This window comes from Ursus maritimus, unplaced genomic scaffold (genome assembly GCF_017311325.1).
Source record: "Ursus maritimus isolate PB19 unplaced genomic scaffold, ASM1731132v1 scaffold_24, whole genome shotgun sequence".
Classification (NCBI taxonomy): domain Eukaryota; kingdom Metazoa; phylum Chordata; class Mammalia; order Carnivora; family Ursidae; genus Ursus; species Ursus maritimus.
The window spans coordinates 19714443-19720117 of NW_024424897.1; the positions used below are offsets into that span (position 1 = coordinate 19714443).

Genomic DNA, 5675 nt, shown 5'->3' on the forward strand with positions numbered 1-5675 from the left:
AACTTGCTAAAAGTAAGCTCTACACCCAATGTGGAGCTTGAACTCAAGACCCCAGAGCAGGAGTTCCCAGCCAGGCACCCTAAGGAATTTTCCCTCACCAACTATTTGGTTACCCTGAGGTACAATTCAAAGGTAGGATAAAGGCTTATTTCTCTTTATTTCCAGTTTTAGAATAGTACTACTACTCTGAGTGTTTTCCAAGGTGATTCCCAAAGAAACTTCGTTTTGTTTAGCTTCATTATGATATTCATCATCCTTGAACTCATAGTCCTAACATATTGATGTGTATTACCTGAAATCAAACAACTGGAAAATAAATTAACAATGTCTTTCTTTCTTTTGGGAGGGGCAGGGAGAGGGAGAGAGTCCACACCCAGTGTGGAGCCTGGCCGTGGGGTTCCATGTCGCAACCCTGAGATCATGACCTGAGCTGAAATCAAGAGTTTTGACACTTGTCAACGCTGAGCCACATAGGTGCCCCAATTAAATGTTTTCTATGCATATCGCTACTTATATAAAGAAAAGATCAATTATAAATAAATAAACCAACATCAGAATTCCTCCTCCTCCTCCTCCCTCCTCCTCCTCCTCCTCCTCCTCCTACTTCTTCTTCTTCTTCTTCCAGATTTTATTTATTTGTCAGAGACAGAGAATGCACAAGCAGGAGGCCTAGGCTGAGGGAGAAGCCAGGCTGCCTGCTGAGCAAAAAGGAGGCGATGCGGGACTCAAAGGATCCTGGGATCATGACCTGGCGGGAGGCAGACACTTAACTGACTGGGCCACCCAGGCACCCCTGAATCCTACACTTTAAATAAATAGGTGAGTTGTATATCGTGTAAGTACATCTCAATAAAGAAGCTGGGTTTTTTTTTACTTTTTTCTTTTGAGCAGTTTTTAAAAGGTGGGTTTTTAAAAAGAAAATGAAAGGAAGAAAAAACCAAGTTAGCAATTGGACAGGAAATAAATTAATACAACTAGAAGGACCAAGAGGGAGCGTCTCAAGGACAAATTGGTCAGCAGTGCTAAATAGCTGAGTTCAAACGAATTAGAAAAGGAGAGCTAACTGGTAGAATATGGAGTTTATTAGTGACTTTGAAGTGCTCTTTTAGTAGAGAGGGAAGCCATCTTTTTGGACAAACAGCAGAAGTTTAAGAACTGAATTGGGTGTCGAGGCCTGTAGCGTGATTCTAAAAACAATGAAATTTGAACACTAGAAAAAGGACGGACCTGGGCGCCTGGGTGGCACAGCGGTTAGCGTCTGCCTTCGGCTCAGGCCGTGATCCAGCGTTCTGGGATCGAGCCCACGTCAGGCTCCTCCGCTATGAGCCTGCTCTTCCTGTCCCACTCCCCCTGCTTGTGTTTCCCTCTCTCGCTGGCTGTCTCTATCTCTAATCGAATAAATAAATAAAATCTCTAAAAAAAAAGAAGAAAGAAAGAAAGAAAGAAAGAAAGAAAGAAAGAAAGAAAAGAAAGAAAGAAAGAAAGAAAAGAAAAGAAAAATGGGCCGGACCTATTGAGACAGGAAGGTAAAAACCAATTAAGACTGCAGTTTTTGTTTTGTGTTGTGTTTGTTTCTTATTTTTAGAATAAGAGGCCAGTGCATGTTGGGGAAGCAGAGAAGGAGGAGAGGTTTTAGGGCATTTCCATTAATTTATTTTCTTGATGTTTTGTTTGTTGGGTGCATCACTGCTTCCCTGAGACCAAAACCTCTCCCCCTACAGCAAATTTGCTGTGCCTTTTGAGATGGTTTCTAGCACTAAGCTATGCATAATTAGCTCTTAATAAATAATTTCGACTGTTTTCTGGCTCAAACTACCTATATATTAATGTTTGAAGGAGAAGGAAGGAATTTTTGAGGAAGAGAAATATACAAAATCATATAGGCATTTGTGTGTGTGGGGTATATGTCAGAGGACAAGAATAGTGCCTATAAATCCAGGGAGAAAAACATCGCGCTGCCGTCTGTAGCAGCTGAGAGCCTGCTCTGAGGACTGGTTTTCCATATTGGATAGTTTCTCTGATGTGAAGATACATCATTCATCCCAACTGTTTCCAAAAACTGAATGGAACATACTGCACGCTGTGCCCCTCACACCTTTGGCGGATACCTATTATATACTCATAGGACCTACAGCAAAGTGCAGTAAGAGATGAACAACTGCCTGGTTATCTCCCTCCCCAGCCCTGCACTTTCCTCACCTCCTGTTGCTGCAGGGAGGGTGGAGGGTGTGCCCCCTTTGCCTCCTTTACACCTAGGACCCCCCCGCACCTCCCCCCGAGGCATTACTCCCAGGAGTAGTGGCAGTCCTCCCTGAGCTGCTGGAGTACCTTCACTTTGTACCAGAAACTATTGGTGCGTCTGTCTCCCTTGCTACACTAGGGAGCTTCTCAACAGGAGGGGCTGGGCTTAACCACTCCTTGAAGGCCCAGGTCAGTAGCCAGCTCATATTGAAGTAGTCACATTTTTTTGAACAAATGAATGGATAGAGGAATATGACTGGGAGCTCTGTGAGGTTCCAGCTGCTGACATGGTTGCCATCCTGGTGTTCTTTTTCTGGGCCAAGGGTTGTTTCATTTCCACCTCTCCATCCTTTTTACAGACTGCTCAGCTGAAAGTACACAATGGAACAAGTGTGCCTTTCAAGCAAATAAGTGAGCAATGGAAAATGCAAGCATCAACCTTGAATGCAAGCAATGGCGTGCTGTGTGTTCAAATGAAGAGAAACTGACTATTTTCACCGAAATGGAGTGAAGCCGCTCTGGTCATACTCTTGCTGGGCTCATTTCCGGTTGTCAGGATTGTCTAAAGCTAATGCAACAAAGCTCAGCACGCCCCTGTTGGATTTAGCTGGCATTTAGTTAAAGAAGAACAAGAGAGAAACTTGTTGATGCAATTTCTGAGACATAGGTACACAGGGGTAGGGCCCTTTCTGCAAAATTTTCTGGTAAGGAGGCATCAAATGAGTCAGAGATGCATTCACTGGACTATCCCTTGGACATAATCTGACTCATGCAAATACTGATCTTCCTTTTTAAAGAGGAAGACTAGAAGTATTTTCCCAATGTAGAGCCAAATGGCGATGGACTTAATTCCTTTAAGCAAGCATGCAACCACAAAAACAGGAAATCAACCATTAAAACTCCTCCTCAGCATCTCCCACCTCCAATGAGATTTAGAATTGTAATTTCTGAATCTCCACTGATAGAGAACTGGCTAGATAAGTATAGCACATCCACACCTTGGAAAACAAGTCAGCTCCATATGCAGTGATATGGAACAAGCTTCATGGTATATTATTAACTGAAAAAAGCAGAGTGCTGAGTGTGTGTGTTGCGTATGTATGTATCTACTATATGTATATGTATCTCCTTAGAATATTCCATAAGAAAACAGTAACAATTTGGCGAAATCTGGGGAGGAATTAGCTGTGCAAGACAAAGGTAGAAGGAAAAGTTCTTTTCACTCTACTTCTCTGTATCTATTACAATCTATCTTGCGTGTCACCTGTGGCTCAATCTAACCAATTTAAAAAGTAAGAACCTGGGGCCTGGGCTGACTCAGTCAAAGGGCATGCGACTGCGATCTCAGGGTCGTGAGTTCGGGGTTCCACACGGGGTGGTAGGAGATTACTTAAATAAATAAATAAATAGAACCTTATAAGGGCTAGTAAAGGTTCTTTACTGTCAATCTTCTTTTTTCTAGAAGTCTTATCAATCCTCAATGGAAGCAACTTTAACTGCTATAATACATTTTCTCTAATTTTTATTAAAAGATTTTATTTATTTTACTTGAGGAAACTTTTCAAGCAGGGAGCAGCGGGGAAGATGCAGGGAGATGCAGGCTCCCACTGAGCAGGAACCCGATGCAGGACCAGGATCGTGACCTGAGCTGAAGAGCAGACATAGCAGCTAAACCATCCAGGTGCCCTGGTACATTTTCTTTTAATTCTAAAATAAATTGGTAATCTCTCAGTTCTAGCAGATATTTATCTGCTAGTCATTGGGAACTATCCCAGACTCTCTGAGATACTGAGCTCTTCAGCTCCTTTCTGGCTTGGTTCTCTGAGTGGATTTTGGGGCCTGGGGCCCCACTGAGCCAATTTTCACTCTTCTAATGATAATGCATGCTAGACTAGAAGCGACCTTTTGCCAAGACCATCATGTATCAGCTGGGAAACCCAAGCTTGGTTTCCCTAACCAGGAAAGGTTTGCAGCTTTTCTGGGGGAAAGAGGCTGGTGCACTCCAGGGGAACTCATAGGTCCAGTGCTGTGCTGGAGAGCAAAATGGGGAAGCATGGGCAGCCTCTTTTTCTTTAGACTTCTGAGTCAGGGTCCTCCTTGGTTCTGGTCCTTGATACCCATCACAGTTGAAAATATGTTTGTAGTTAATCCTCAGGTGAATACTCAAAACCAGCATGCATGGGTGGCCATGTGTGCCTATCCCTGTCCCAAGGTAGGGCAAGTGCGAAGGTAGAAAGAGCAAGAGAGGAGTACAGGGACCTGATTTGAGCACCAAGCCAGGCTAACCTGTGGGTACTTCTGGAAAGTCAACCTGCCTTCTCTAGGCCCTCCTGTTCCTCTCTGTCAAGTGAGGAGGTGGGATTTGATGCTCTCTCTCATTGCCAAGGGGAATGATCTCTGGGATCAGAGAGGTAGATGCACTCCCAGGTCCTGCTCTGAGTTAGTGTGAGCTAGGCCTCTGGCAGGAAACACAGAGGAAAGGTAATTATTTTTTTATTTTTATTTTTAAAAGATTTTATTTATCTGACAGAGAAAGAGAACAGAGTAAAAGGGGGGAACAGCAGGGAGAGGGAGAAGCAGGCTCCCCCACTGAGCAAAAGCCTGATGTGGGCCTTGATCACAGGACACTGGGATCAAGGACCCCAGCCGAAACAGGCAGCTGAACAGACTGAGCCACCACCCAGGTTCCCAGGGAAGGTCATTTTAAAGAGGGGTGAGAAGTGGGTAAAAGGTTTTACTTTCTGTTTTATGGTCTGCTTTGGTCCTACTGGTATAATTCTGGGAGGAACCTAGGGAGCTTCGCAACCCCTCACAACCACTGTGATCGAATAAGTTTTCCCTTCCTCCAACAACCCCTCAAGCATTTGTTTTAAAGATTTTATTTTAAAATCCATCTCTACACCCAAGACATGGCTTGAACTCACAACACAAGATCAAGAGTCACATGCTTACCCTCAGCCAGCCAGGCACCCCCAGAACCCTTCATGCTTTTAGAACCGTGGTTAGTAACTTGGGGGCGGGGGAGGAGAGGCTTAACCGAGAACACTGGAAGCCATGGATTTTTCCCCTCTCAAAAACAGGGCACAGGCAAATACAGTATTTTGCCTAAGATTTTAGGATCTCATGTTCTGCTTGACTCCCGCTCTAGAACTGCAAGGCTTAGATACGTTCGTGGGTGAGCAAAAGCGGGAAAAGCAGAGCCCCACTCTAGAACCTGTTCCCTTCTCCGGCTCACGACTCACATTCCTCCGCCCCAGTCACACTGCTGTGCGACTCCGCTGCCCGCCGAGGCCCTAGTCCAGCTCCAGCTATTCCAACCGTCTCGGAAGGGTGGGCGCTCGGCTCTTGGGTCCCCCTCGGTTGCCCCCTTCCCCACCATCGGTCTCCCCTTCTGCGGTCCCACCCTTTCTGGGGTGGGGCCAGCCAATGGCCCG

The 5675-nt window shown here is 45.1% G+C and overlaps 1 protein-coding gene across 4 annotated transcripts in view; it reads left to right on the forward strand.

The window, feature by feature from the left end:
* STAT3 (signal transducer and activator of transcription 3) overlaps window positions 1–5675 on the forward strand; it is a 98896-nt gene that overhangs the window by 1413 nt on the left and 91808 nt on the right. The window lies entirely within an intron of this gene.